Source organism: Artemia franciscana, chromosome 3, assembly GCF_032884065.1.
Source record: "Artemia franciscana chromosome 3, ASM3288406v1, whole genome shotgun sequence".
In the NCBI taxonomy this organism is placed as follows: Eukaryota; Metazoa; Arthropoda; class Branchiopoda; order Anostraca; family Artemiidae; genus Artemia; species Artemia franciscana.
In genome coordinates this window covers 22,054,372-22,069,593 of record NC_088865.1, presented here as the reverse complement: position 1 = coordinate 22,069,593, position 15,222 = coordinate 22,054,372, and the positions used below count along the sequence as shown (strand labels likewise).

Below are 15,222 nucleotides of genomic sequence, written 5' to 3'. Positions count from 1 at the left end.
GACTTTTCTTGTGTAATCAGCCCTTCTCTCTTTACCACTTGGAGGGTTATCAAATCGTGATCTGGCGAATCTTGTAACTTGGATAGACCCAGAATTAAGATAAATTAGTTTTTAAAAGAATTTAATTTCATAGCATTATGCGTATAATAATCATTGTGAGATTAAGTGCTCCCTTCCACTGGTTCATCTGTGTTAGCTGGGCAATTGTGTGGACGATTCATTTGCGAACTGATACCGGTCCCTTTTGGTCTTAAGTGCGGACACTGTAGTTTCATTATTTGCATTTCCTCCAGTGACGCCATATCCAGTTCCTGAAAGATTATTATTATTTTAGTAGGAGGATAGTCCAAATGACTTCTGTAAAGTATTAATATTCTATGATTAACAGGTTTTCTGCTATTTTAACGAGTTCAGGATGTACATAGCATGGATCAACGCTCAAATCTGAAAACATGTTAAACATAGTTATTTTATTTGCCCTCTGAATGGCTAACTTATTAACTGTCTATTCCCTTGCTAAGCATCGATCCAACTAAGAGGGTAGACGAGTGGTAACTATAAACTGTTAAAAAGCCGTCAAGAAAATCTGTTTCAACTTATTGCAAAAGCTATAATAAATCCCAACTCTGATGATGTGCGTGTTCATGAAGCCGTACGGAGCGACATTGAAACTTAAAACGAACATAAATTACTCCGTACATGAAAGGGGCTTTTCCTCCTCAACGCCCCGCTATTTACGCTAAAGTTTGACTCTTTCTCTTAATTCTACTTAAAACAGTAAAAAACTTTTAGTGTAAAGAGCGGGGCGTTGAGGAGGAAAAGCCCCTTTCATATACGGAGTAATTTATGTTCGTTTTAAGTTTCAGTGTCGCTCCGTACTTTCCTTTAAAAAAACTTGTTTTTTTTTATTTAATTTCTGGACGTTTTTTAATTAATGCATGTTTTGATCTTGGCTCTCCCTACGTAAATAATTAAAACGAAATTTGCATAATAATTTTTTTTTGGCTAAACGGCTTTCTCCTAGTTTCGATCGGAAGATTTTGAGAAAAAAGGAGAGAGGGAGGAAGCCTAGTTGCCCTCCAATTTTTTGATTACTTAAAAAGGCAACTAGAACTTCTAGTTTTTTTACGAACATTTTCATTAGTAAAAAATAGACGTAATAAATACGAATTAACTTACATAACGAACTTCTATATTCGTATGTTTTTATTGCGTATATGAGTGAGTTAACCCCTCATCGATACCTCGCTCTTTACACTAAAGCTTTAAATTCTGTCCCAATTCCTTAAGAATGACCCTTGAATCACAAAGGCCGTAGAATAAATAGTTGAAATTACTAAAAATACTTTAGCGTAAAGAGCGAGGTATTACGAGGAGGTAAACCCCTCATATGCACGTTTTAAGCTGGTTTTAAGTTTTAATGCTGCTCCTCACTTTCAGTAGAAAAAAAAACTTTTCATATTTATTTTTTCTTTTTTTTTCAAATAATGCAAAAAAATCCTGCGCCCCCTTCATTGAAAGTCTTCCCCCATGAGAAGTTCCCCCCCACGACCACACCTCAACTCTCCCTCCCAAACCAAAAAAAATACCCCTGAAAACGTCCGTACACTTCCCAGTAACCATTACTCAAAGGTCAAAGTTTGTAACTTGCAATCCCTCCCACGGGGACTGCGGGGGAGTAAGTCGTCCCCAAAGACATAGTTATTAGGTTTGTCGACTATGGTAAATTAAATGGCTATCTCAGAATTTTGATCCGGTGACTTTGGGGAAAAAATGAGCGTGGGAGGGGGCCTAGGTGCCCTCCGATTTTTGGTCACTTAAAAAGGACACTAGAACTTTTAATTTCCGTTAGAATGAGCCCTCTCGCGACATTCTAGGACCACTGAGTCGATACGATCACCCCTGGGGAAAAACAAATAAACACGTATCCGGGATTTGTCATCTGGCAAAAAATGCGGAATTCCACATTTTGTAGATAGGAGCTTAAAACTTCTACAACAAGGTTCTCGGATACGCTGAATCTGATGGTGTGATTTTCGTTAAGATTGTATGACTTTTAGGGGGTGTTTTCCCCTATTTTCTAAAATGAGGCGAATTTTCTCAGGCTCGTAACTTTTGATAGGTAAGACTAATCTTGATGAAAGTTATATATTTAAAATCAGCATTGAAATGCGATTTTTTTTTTATGTAACTATTGGTATCAAAATTCCATTTTTTTGGGTTTCGGTTACTATTGAGCCGGGTCGCTCCTTACTACAGTTCGTTACCACGAACTGTTTGATAAAGAAATTACGAAACTAAATATTGCAATGAATGATGACCCTATTGGATACAATGAATGTACTGAAAACAATAACCAGATCTGAAAAAAATAATTAAAAAATGAATAAAATCTTGGCTCAGTATTAGATACTTCGTAATTGACTACATGTGAACTCAATCAATACCACAAAATAATAACTTTTTTCTACTTATTTTATATATTTTTTTACTTTGTATTTGGATACATTTTTTCACTTGGTAGTTTTTTTCAAAACTTTTTCTTTCCACTTCCAAGGTGACTGGGAAGGGGAGGGTTCAAGAGCGGGATTTTAAACAGCAGTTTGACAGACTTATCAGCCTTTCCGACTCTTTTTAAAAGTTCTCAGAAATTGTTTCCGCAATAAACCTTTTCTATTAATTTAAATAATAACTATCACTCCTGAATCAGCACTAACGACAAGTTTTTCTTACGAGATAATATATTTTTTTAAAGTGTTTTTTAAGATTTGGCTACTATGGACCCTGACCTTCTCTGTGCTAGGGTGCAGCTATTGATACAACCAAGACATTCGGTTATGCTCAGGCTTTGGAAAAGAAAAGTTCTGCTAAATTTCAAATATATACGACAGAAGGATAAATTTTGCTTTTTTAAGGGGGGATGGGTTTACGACGAAATGGCATAAAAGACACAAAAAAATTAATGAGCAAATAAAGACCATTTCATTGAGTCAACTTTTGTCACCCTCGTCAAGCCATGCTGAATTACATTTTTTTAGTTATATTGTGTACCTGAGGATGAGGTGAAAGTGGGTTGAGTCAGAAAGGCTCGGGTTAAACGGGGGTTAAGTTGAATGAGTGTTGTGTTAAGTGACGTTTTAATTGCCCAGAGGTTGAGTTGAATGGGGATAGTAATAAATGAGGGTTGAGTTGTGCGAGGGCTGAATTAAACGAAGCTCGATTTGAATGAGGGTTGAGCTAATTTAATTAATTACTGTGTTTATTTGAATGGGAATCGAGTTGCACGAGGGCTCAATTGTAAATAGTTCAGTTGCACGGGGATTCAATTAAACGGGAGCTGAGTTGCATGATTGCTCAGTTGAATGGGATTCAGTTGGACGGAAGTTCGGTTAAACAGGCGTTGAAGTGCATGGGGGTTCAGTTAAACGGGGATCGGGTTGCACAAGGTTACTGTTAAATGGGGGTTTAGTTGCATGAGGGTTTCAATTGCACGCAGCTCAGTTATGGGGAGGTTGTCTTGCATAAGGGTTCAGCTGAATGAGGGTTCAGTTGCATTGGGGCTCGTTATATGGGGGCTCAATTACAGAGATGTTCTGTTATTTTTCATTAGTACAAAAAAATTTAGACAGCGACCCAAAAATAGATACTAAAATCATGGCCTTTTAAGCTTCCTTTAGGTCAATGCACCTAAAACTTGAACAGCAAAATTTAGATCAAACAGTTCGTGGTAACGAGTAAGGAGCGACACGGCTCAATAGTAACCGACACTCCAAAAAACGGAGTATCGATACCAATAGATATATCAAAACAATTAACTTACTTTGCTGACTCGAAATATATAAGCTTCATTAAGTTTAGTCTTAACCATCGAAAGGTACGAGCCTTAGAAAAGTTGCTTTATTTTAGAAAATAGGGAGAAACACCCCCTAAAAGTTGTAGAACCCTAACGAAAATCAAACCATCAGATTCAGCGCATAAGAGAACCCTACTGTGAAAGTTTCAAGCTCCTATCCATAAAATTGTGGAATTTTATTTTTTTTTTTGCCAGAAGACAGATCACGGATGCGTGTTTATTTGTTCCTTTTTTTCAGGGGTGATCGTACCGACCCAGTGGTCCTAGAATGTCTCGGGAGGGCTCATTCTAATGGAAATTAAAATTTTTAGTGCCCTTCTTAAGTGACCAAGAATTGGAGGGCACCTGGACCACCTCCCACGCACATTTTTTTCCAAAGTCACCGGATCAGAATTTTGAGATAGTCATTTTGTTCAGCTTAGTCGAAAACCTAATAACTATGTCTTTGGGGACGACTTAATCCCCCACAGTCCCCAATGGAGGGGCTGCAAGTTACAAACTTTGACCATTGTTTACATATAGTAATGGCTATTGTGAAGTGTACAGACGTTTTCAGGGGGACTTTTTCGCGTCGGGGTGGGTCGGCAGAGAGAGGTTATGTGGGAGGATCTTTCCATGAAGGAATTTATCACGAGGGAAGCGAATTTCCATGAAGGGGGTCTAGGATTTTCTAGCATTATTTAAAAAAACAATAAGAAAATAAATAAATAAAAAAAAAATCACCTGGAAGTAATGAGTAGCATTAAAACTTCAGTAATTTCAACTATTTATTCTATAGTCTCTCTGATTCAGAGTCATTTTTATAGATTTGGGACAAAATTCAAGCTTTAGTGTAAAAAGTGAGGTATTGGCGAGGGGGCAAACCCCGTCATATACGTAATAAAAATACACAAATATAGAAGTTCGTTACGTATGATAATTCGTAAGGTATGTATGTTTATTAATACCAAAAACGTTTGTACACAAACTAAAAAAATCTAGTTGCATTTTTAAGTAACCAGAAATTGGAGGGTAACTAGACCTCCTCCCCCCTTTTTCAATCAAAATCGTCCGATCAAAACTATGAGAAAGCCGTTTAGCAAAAAAAAAATGATATGCAAATTTCGTTTTAATTATTCATGTGCGGTGAGCCAGAATCTAAACATGCATTAATTCAAAAACGTTCAGAAATTAAACAAATAACAGGTTTTTTTTAACTGCAAGTAAAGAGCGACACTAAAACTTAAAACAAACAGAAATTATATCGTATATGAGAGGGGTTGTCCCCTGCGCAACGCCTCGCTCTTTGCGCTAAAGTTTTTTTTAGTGTTTTAAAAAGTAGAGATGTGACAGAGTCAAACTTAAGTGTAAAGAGCGAGGCGTTGCGGAGGGGACAACCCCTTTCATGTACAGAATAATTTCTGTTCATTTTAAGTTTTAATGTCGCTCATTAGTGGCAGTTAAAAAAAACTTCTTTTTTTTATATCTCTGATAGGCATCAGGATTTTAGAAATATCTAGGTGGGGCATGGCCCAAAATTGGTTGGGAACCACGGCCTTAAATTGTGTTTATTTTGCAAGAGTGAATCTGAGCTTAAAGCCGATCTAGAATAACTTTCCATGAGTTTTCGCGGATAAAGAAGGAGAGGAATGACTTTCCATATGGGTTTATTTGACTGGAAACGTTTTCCACTTTTTTGAATAATGAATCCAGATGGATCGTGGAAAGAGAAGCTGAAAACCACGTCCCTGGCGTAACTTTCAAACAGGCCGAAGAATATGGAAGTATTCAGGTAGGGAAGAATATGGCTACATTAAAATTGTATAAAATTCCTAAATTTAGGAAACAAGATTGTTGTGGCATGGATGAAGAAGAAGAACTTATATTCCAAGTACAGGTAACCTATATAGTGGTCCTCAATCCAAAATCTGCAAGCCACGAGTAAAGAAAATCCAGAATCTGAAGCGCCAGCCTTACTGCTTGGGTAAGTTGGCTTTGGTATCACCCTTGACGCTTATTACTTAAATTACTTACATCCATGTTAAATATATTCGAACTTACGTTATAACAGACATATTTCACTAGTTTTCGCGCTCCAAGAGTCGTCTTTGCTTTCTCCTTTCTTGTTTTTGCTTTCCACTTTCTTGTTTTTGCTTTCCAGCAGTTTTCGAGACGTACCACCGAGAAGGAGAATGTTTCCGGGCGTCTTCCCAAAATTGCCCTTACATCTACATGGACAATGACGTCGCAGATAGTAACATTTCACTCAGATCATAAATGTAGGATTTTACTTTTACAGGGCTCTTCCCAAGGATGGTGATGTTGTAATAATCACTGTCATATAAATAATAATAACTGAAATTCTTAGTAAGTGATGGAAATTCAGGCTTTTATTTAGAACAAGGATGTGCACAATACAAAATAATTATTCTAAAATATTTAAAGCCCCGAGGACATGAAATAAGGACACATTTCCCCTTGACCCATTTTAAGTCTATTCATACCTGAAAATAGCGATTTTCTAAGGTTTTTCTTTAGGTTGTTTTAAAAATCATGAAGTTTTTAGGAAAGTACCATTTTCCTTAATGACGAACCACAAAAATAAATAAGGAAAAACTAATTAGTTAAATCTGACATTACTAATCCTCTATAAAAATTTCAGAATGTGCTGATTCCTAAAGACAACAAATCCAGATATTTTCAGCTTATTTTTCGCCAGTATTTGTTTCTTTTTTAAGTTTGGTGCCCGGTACTACCAAAAACGGTAGACCCTTAGATAAAGGTATTTTTCACTAAAACTTGATTTCCTGATTCTCCTTTCTTTTTTTAGATGTAAATGGTTGTCTAAATGTCCACTTAACCAATTCAAACATCCATATTTCATTTTCATTGGTACTTTAACATAATTTTCTTTCAATCTGCAATTTCTCAGCAGGGCAGAATTGTGGCAATTATAAAAAAAAGGCAAAAGAATAAATACACGCTTATTAAGTATATAACACTGGTTGACAAAATCTTAATTTGTCCCTAGTTAGATAACGGCAAGTAAGTGATTCCTGTTGCATGTATTGTGATGCTAATTTTGCGTCTCTGATTAGCCAACGATTTGAGTAATCCTCTTTTCGGCAAAAGTTGGACTTTAATTGACTAGAAGTTGGAATTTATTTGACTAGAAAAGTTTATCTGTAACATTCTGAAAATGTAATGGTACTGAAATTGGCCTCCGAAGTTTTATTGAGTAGTGTTTTGTCTTTACGGGTGAATTACCAAAAATGTGGATAAAATAAAACTAGCCACAAACAACTTTGACTTGACTTGGAATCAGAACGTAAAATTAAAGACTTTAAAACAATTGCTTTACATTGAAAGTTCAGACCTATGTTATTTTTTTTAAGGTACAAAACGTTGACTATAATAACCTTTTTTAGCCTAACTCTAAATGCTTTAGCATGCTCTGACAAGAATTTGAAGCTGAAGAGTCACTTTTCAAAGTGCTTCGTGTTTCAAAGACACTATCCTACAACACAGAATGATGAAAATGATATCTTAACTCGTGCGTTTCTGGAGAGAAAATATCAATGGCAGGTCCGAAAGAATTTTCAGCAGGTCTCTTGAAATTGGGAATTCTCAGAACTTATAGTTTAGCTCATTAAAGTAACCAAATACTCTATTTAACCAAGGCTATGTGTCTGGCTTTAATTTAATCTAATGTTAAAAATTAAAATACACAGTACCGTAATAAAGTTGTTACCAGTAGATAGTACTATATCTAGGGGGATATTTAATCGCGCTCCCTCCCAAAAAAAATCAAAACTCATAGTTATATATCTTCTTTCTGATAATATAATGACCACAAAGAGAGTTATAGGGTTTGACACATCCCAAATGAATTGATTATTTCGTTAGAGAGAAGCTTGGCTGCCCCACAATCAGCAGAATGCTGTCAATTGTTCAATTTTTTTGCTTGGAGACAAGCAAAAAATTGTCATACCAAAATTGGTATACCGTGTCCTACAGGCAAAACTAAGATTTATTTGCCCACGAAAATGGTCATTATCATACAAAAAGCAGTCCCAGCCAGAATAAACATTTTCGCTGTCCTGTGAGATTTCTACGTTATGGCTAGATGGATTCCAAGGTTGCTTCCTTTAATGATTTACGTGTACTTCTCGTTCAGAGCTGCCACCTGTAGCACTATAGTGCTAACTGTAGCAGTTTTTCCTTTTGTAGCATCGTAATACGACTGGGATAAAATATGGCTCTATTTTGGAAAGCCAGTAAAAATGTAGCACTTTAGAACTACAAATATCTAAAAAAATTAGGACCAGAATTTCAGAAGCCTGGAAGAGGAGAGGATGCTCTACTGAGATTTCGTAGTTTGATAATTTTTCTTATAAGGGGATTTCAACTTCGGTCAAAGCAAATCGAAGCCAATTTCAAATTATGATTGAACTGTTGGATTTTGTAACATATTTTTAATTTAATCTTTGGAACCGAAAATGGAAGATCGGTGAGGCTTACTATAATAATGTCAGTTTCGGGGGAAGCTGTAGAATAGCTATCTCTGCATCCTAGGGTTCAGAGATACCCCCAATAGAACCAGGGTATAGCGTATGGTTAGAAATGAGTCATTTATATTCTGCTTCTACTAAACAGTATCTATGCAACCTTATAGCCGAATTGACTGAATAATATACACCAAGAAATCAGTTAATTTTAACAGGGGTAGCTATTGTGCATCATTACCCGGTTTTGTTGGCTGAAAAAAATTTAAAGAAGGGTGAAAAGTCATCATACAAGACCATGTGAGCGAAATGTAGTTGCAAAGTCAGATGCAAGAGAGTGGCCTTAGGTCAACCCAATCACAGAAATACAATTTTCTTTTAATTTCGAAAAGTTTGTGTACCTTCCAATGAAATTGGGACTGAAAATTAAGAATGCCAAATAAAGAAATAACCTCTTTACTCGGTGGTCTTCAAATAAAAAGATTATCTCTCCATTTTAGCAAACTTCCTCAATTTTCTGTCTCTCTATTTGGTGATCCCCCTTTCATCAGACGGTCTAATCAAAAATAATCTTTTCAATGAACCAGTAAATTGAATAAAAGCACTGAGCATCTTTAAAGCCTATTTGCTGTATGTTTTTGCTTTAAAGTCAAATAACAGTCCTACTATCAACCACAAGCTTGACGCACCACTCCAATCCACGTGTATTTTTCTATGTTTTTCCACTAGAAAAAAATCTCACCTCTGAAAACCGCCACTATTCACTAAGTTCAGTTCTCTGTAGTGTAATGCACTGCAACTGCAACTGGAAAAACTTTTTTGGAAAAAATCTAATAACATCTTTGTAACTTAATTCTTTTTGAACAAAATAATTTAAAAACCTTCTCTCCCTTTACAGAAAAACTGAGGACCTGTTCACTTTTATGGTGCAACTACACGATGCGTAAAGCCATGGGTTTCAAGAACACCACAAGGTTTGGCGTATTGATTAGTGCTAAAGTAAAGGTCTAGCAGTGCGAAAAGTGTATGTGTTTTCAAAATGATTACCTATTTAACAGGGCTTTACTTTAGGATCAGCTTTAAAGAATATCCTTAAAATACCATTATTGAGCAATATTTGTGCTAGAGAAACAGTCTAGTAATACGAAGAATGCACGTGTTTTCAGGATGATAACCTTTTCGGTAGGATTTCACTTTAGGATTAGTTTAAAGGATTTCGAAATGCCATACGTCCGAACTTAGCTAATTGAGCAACTCCAAGCAAGATTGCACGAAAAATGTATATTTAGCGAAAACATTATGCAGGATCCTATTTTCGAGAATGATAGCAAACTTTGGATAAGAGCAAGTGGCAACGCTGCAAACCATGGATCCATCACTGCTCAAGGGACTGTCAACAGCCTAAATTACTTTTCTGTTATATGGTTTAAATGGTTGTGGGCGTTTACACCCGCGGGAAATTTCCCCCCTACCACGGAAATAACCCCACGGGACCCCTCTCCCGGAATGAAAAAAAGGTTTTTCAAATTTGAGAATTTTATTTGAGTTTTCTTTTTTTAGTTTCGTTGGGAAGTGGTAAAGAAAGTGAAAAAGAGGAATTTATACACCATAAGTATCTATAAACTTAGAAAAAACCATAAATCCACTTTTGTTGAAAAAATTCCATATGGACTTCTGCTTTTTTTTGGCAGTAGTGGGCGCCAAATTAAAGAAAAAGAAGAATAAAAAATGTAGGCGAAAAATCACCAAAATTAAGCTAAAAACATGTTTAAGCACGAAAAAGTTTAAGATCGTTGAACTTTTCTTTGAAAGGATAGTTGGCTTTGGGAACCAACAAATTCTTATTGTTTAAATTTTTACGAACGAAATCTTGGTCAAATTCTACGAGTTGGTTTTTCTTATCTTCCAAGTATAACAGTACCGCAAACTACCATTAATAAATAAATGAAATCCAAAACAAACATAAATTACAATAGATAACCTAGTCAAACTCAAAAAGAGCCCAAATTAAAAGGAGTAGGGCAGACGACCCCCGTGTCTTCTCAAGACCAGATCATAATTTGCACTTTACTAAAAGAAAATTAAAAAAAATAACAATGTACTTTCAGTTTAATATACATATTCTGATATTTATTCCTTATATTCTTAATACTTCTGTATTTATTAAAGTCAAAAAAGTGAAAACATTTAAAATGTGTTTTGTTTTCAGTAAAGTACAAATTATGTTCTCGTCTTGAGAAGAGGCGGGGGTTGTCAGTTCTACTCATGCTAATTTTGCTTGTTATGGGTTTGACTCTGTTATTTATTGTAATTTCTGTTTGTTTTGGGTTTAAATTATTTGTTTGTGATTTGCGGTAGTTTTGCGCTTAGAAAATTATTTGAATTTATTTCTACTCATTTTTGGCTTAATGGAGTTTTTACTATTCTTTGTCAAACTTCTTTTGTGGAAAAAATATTTTATGTCTTTTCGTTTTTTTCCTATTAGACTTGTTTTTGACTTTAAAGATTATTTGACTTTATTTCTTCTCATTTTTGGTTTAATGAAGCTCTTTACTTTTCTTTAAAAAACTTATTCCATGTTTTTCCCATTACCGAATCCTATCTCTAAGGAATTAAATAAAAAAAACAAGTTTTTCAACTGAAAGTAAGGAGCAACATCAAACAAAAAGAACAGAAATTGTTACGTATATAAAAGGGGTTGCCTCCTCCTCAAGATCTCGCTCTTTACACTAAAGTTTTTAATAGAATAAAAAAAAATTTACTATTCTAAATAAACGGCCATTGTGTTTCAGGAATCGTTCTTAAAGAATTAGGACAAAAATTCGAAACTTTAACGTAAAGAGCAAGGTCTCGAGGGGGACAACCCCTTTCACATTCGTAATAATTTCTGTTCGTTTTAAGTTTTGATGTTGCTCCTTACTTTCAGTGGAAAAAAACGTTTTTCAATATAATTTTAACCGTTTTCAAATAATACCAGGAACCGGCTCCCCCTCTATGAAAAGTTCCTTCCCCCCACGGAAAATTCCTGAAATTATTTTCATGTAAACCTCCCCCCCCCGCTATGGAAATTCACCAGATAATTCCATTCTAACTGAAAATTCCACCCATAAAATTACTTGCGGATGAACTAGGGTGAAAATTCTTCTTAGGGCATTTTCATTGGAAAAAGACTTCAATTTCTGATTGTTTTTAAAATCCTGCCTGTAACCCTATCCCCCATGGAAAAGTTTACCAGCAAAAAGCTAGCAAAAGGGTGTTTTCCATTGAAGGTTTTTTTTTTTGGGGGGGGGGGGAAGGCTTCAATTTCTGATTGTTTTTAAAATCATGCCTGTAATCCTCTCCTCCATGGAAAAGTTTACCAGAAAAAAGCTAGCAAAAGGGTGTTTTCCATTGAAGGTTTTTTTTTTTGGGGGGGGGGAAACTTTAAAAAACATATCAAAAATGTGAAATTGATATCTACTCCCTTATGATTTCTGGGAATATTTCTGGTCTACGCTGTTATTATGAAATTAGGGTAACATTACATCCCAAAATAAGCATAATTTATTCCGTATGGGAGGGGAATACCCCTTCCTCATCCATACCTCCACCTCATGGTCGCAGAAACTTCGGAGTGTTCTCATTGGAATAGAAATTGAGCCTTCTAGTCCTTTTTTTAAGGTCCAAAGGGACTTAACAACCAATCCTGTGGGGATGGTATTTTTCGGGGGGTGTTGTCCGAGAGGAGATTTTCAGCGGGGGGGATTATTTTCCAGGGGGATAGGGGGGAGGATAAGCACTGGTCACTTTTTTAAATATACAACAAATGCCTGAAATTATAGAACTTACTTTTCCTCGATTATTTTCACTGTAATTTGCAATGCTCAAAGTAAATAGTGCAAAAACCACCAAAATATAAAAAGTTGTCTTCATTTTGCTCAATATTGAAGATCAACAATACGAACGGTTGACAAACCACAGATGCTATCAGTATTTAATGCATTTTTAACGATTAAGATTTATTTATTTTTCCTTTCATAAACCTTAAAATGTCAATGTCACTATATTTTCAAAAACATTCTTGGAGTTTAACAGCTTCTTTAAATGTTTTACGAAAGGAACAATCGCTTCAAAAAGACGATGATTACAACTGAAAAAATAAAGATTAACCAAATTCTAATATTTATTTTTTGCCGTATCTCTATACCAGTAGAGCGATTTTCAAGCAGTAATAGTTTCTCTAAATGTTCGTCATCACAAGAAAACCCCCCATTTAGCAAAAGAAGGCGTTGTCAGATGCAAAATTTTGTATATTCCAGAAATACTATTTGAATTCTTCTTTGTAAGTTGATTACTTTTCAGTATTTCTGCTGAATATAGAACCTCTCCGGTATTATTAATTAGGTTATTCGGACTATCTGTCTTGGCTTTTTCTACAATTAGCCATGGCTTGATGCCCACAGCTACTTGATTTTGATTCAGTTTTATCTACTTCATCTTGAAGAGGATTGATTTTAGCTACGAATTCAAATTTTGTCAACTAAATTTTGCGTAGGAAAATTAATTGCTTTTAAGCAAAGGACTGTATTTAAGAGGTCGCTCGACGACAGAATAATCCAAGGTCAAAATAGAGAGTAGTTGCCCATTTTTCTTAGATGATAATGACCCAAATGGAGAAAATCATCAGCCCTAATGGGCTATTTTTGTCAATTGGGTTGATTCTTGTACACTAATAGGGTTATTTTATTACTTTCTTTTAGAAAACCTACTTTTTATTACTCCAATTTGCAGAAACTAGCCCGTCCAGGGAACAGTTCCACTGACTGATATCAAGCTTCATGATTAGGATTGAATAAATTACCATTCTACTATGGTTATAACTTGGCATGATACTTCTACAATAAACTTATATTCCGCAGTTTCTATAATTTCATTCAATGGCTCCAAAATTTGTTTATACAATAATTTGTGCGAAACCTTCAGCACAGATATGTATACTGCCAGGTAAATATGACTTTCCTTTGGATCTAAAATATCCTAAATATCTGTCAAAAATAATAGAATATTTACGAAACACGGTTTAAACAATTTTTCTTTTAGTATACATCCGTACCTTGACCCCAAGAGAGCTTGGATTTTGCTTGGACATACCCATAGGTGAAATCTTGAGCACACCCATTTATACAACCAACTCCCCAGAAGCAGAATGGAAACTGAATAGAACATAAAACTACCTGAATGGTATACATACATCTTGCAAAACATACCTATGCAATGTAAGTTCTCGAGTTCAGTAGAATTTTCGATCATCTGCACTTATATTATTTAGTCATGACTTTCATCAAAAAATTTTGGACTGTTAACATTCACAGCCCAGGTGCTAGCAGGATTCAAGGATCTAATGTTTGGGGATTTCTCCTTTTTGGGGATTCCCAGATTGTAAAGTAACATAGATTTAGTTTTATTTTAAATTTTCAGAGAGCAAGTTAGCTCACTGGCTGACGCTTTCAAAGAACCTCCCATATTCTTTAGAATGGAAACAAATGAAAACAGTTGTTTCGGTTAAGAATATTATACAATTTTAGGATTTAACCCAATCTTTCATACAAAGAACTTCAACTTGCTACACAGGATGGCAGCTCCTCGGTCACGTTTTTTTTTAATTATATATTTTGCAAAAATCAGTAAATGCTCAAATTAGTTATGGTGGATAACAATATTTATTACTGTCCATCGTTGCTGGTTAACTAAACGAACTTTTTTTTTCCTTTTGCAAGAATTAAAATAAACGGTTCTAGAAGTATTTTTATAATTATTTTTCCCCGTCAGGCAGGAGTTTTGAAAGATATTTATTTGAATTTTTCAAAGTATTCTAAAAAACAAATCCGTAACTCGCAATCTAACTCAGAGTTACAACTATTCAATCCAACTTTTGGGTTTATTTTGCAGCTAGAACGTCTCTCTTGCAGGCCACATCTAGGGGGAGGCAAGAAGAGGCAAATACCCCGGGCGGCAAAATAAGCTTAAGTTGTAATATATTTGGGTATATTTTGCAGCTGGAACGTATCTCTTGCAGACCCCATCTAGAGAGGACAAGAGGAGGCAAGTGCCCCGGGCGGCAAAACAAGCTTAAATTGTAATATATTTGGGCAAAACTGTGCTATTTACATTATTGATGGTGCGACAGGGGCGGCAAAGTCTACGGTTGCCCAACTTCCCGAGAAAAACCTAACTCCGGTGCTGCTCTCTTTGTCCAACAGTAGTCAGCCAGTATTTATGATTACCTTGGTGCCTCTTTTCCATTGTAGAAATTTGCTGAAGAAAATACTCATTGTGTTCATCGCTGACAGCTCCAATACTTTTGGGGAAGAAGTCCAATTGAGAGTCCAAGAAGTGAATTTCCATAGACATGTTGTAACCCATAGGTTTATTAGAATCCAGAAGATCAGCTACTATGTCATGATAGTTGCAAAATAATTTTGAAAGATTGCTCGGCTGTTTTCTCCAGTCGATTTAACAGTCCTTCAAATGTTCATCAATCACACTGATCGAATTTCCTTCTTTCAGTTTAGCATCACTAACTTTGGAGAATTTTGATTTCCAGTAAAAGAAGCCATATTAAAGCTTATCCATAGTCTTGGGGAAATTGTTCACTACTCTTAACTTAATATGCAATGGAGGTAAAAATATATCGCTAGGATTCGGTGAAGGGACAATTGAGACGTTTTCTGACAATGGATACGAGACAGGGGCCTAATTTGATTTGACAAAGGGGACAACTTCCCCCTCCCCCCGACAGCAGTCTCCCCAAGCTAAAATTCAGTTTCTTCAAAAACCTGTCAAAACCAAGGTAAGTCTGCATAATTCAAGCATCTACAGAACCTGTTCAGTTTTGTTTAATATATC

General features: G+C 35.6%; 1 long non-coding RNA gene across 1 annotated transcript; it reads right to left on the bottom strand.

Annotated features, from left to right (window-relative positions):
- Positions 1 to 104: 104 nt before the first annotated feature.
- LOC136025023 (uncharacterized) lies at positions 105 to 13,786 on the bottom strand. Its single transcript, XR_010616999.1, has 2 exons — positions 12,166 to 13,786; positions 105 to 311 (listed from the first exon to the last, which is right to left on the bottom strand). It is a non-coding gene; the product is annotated as an uncharacterized LOC136025023 (long non-coding RNA).
- Positions 13,787 to 15,222: the final 1,436 nt, after the last annotated feature.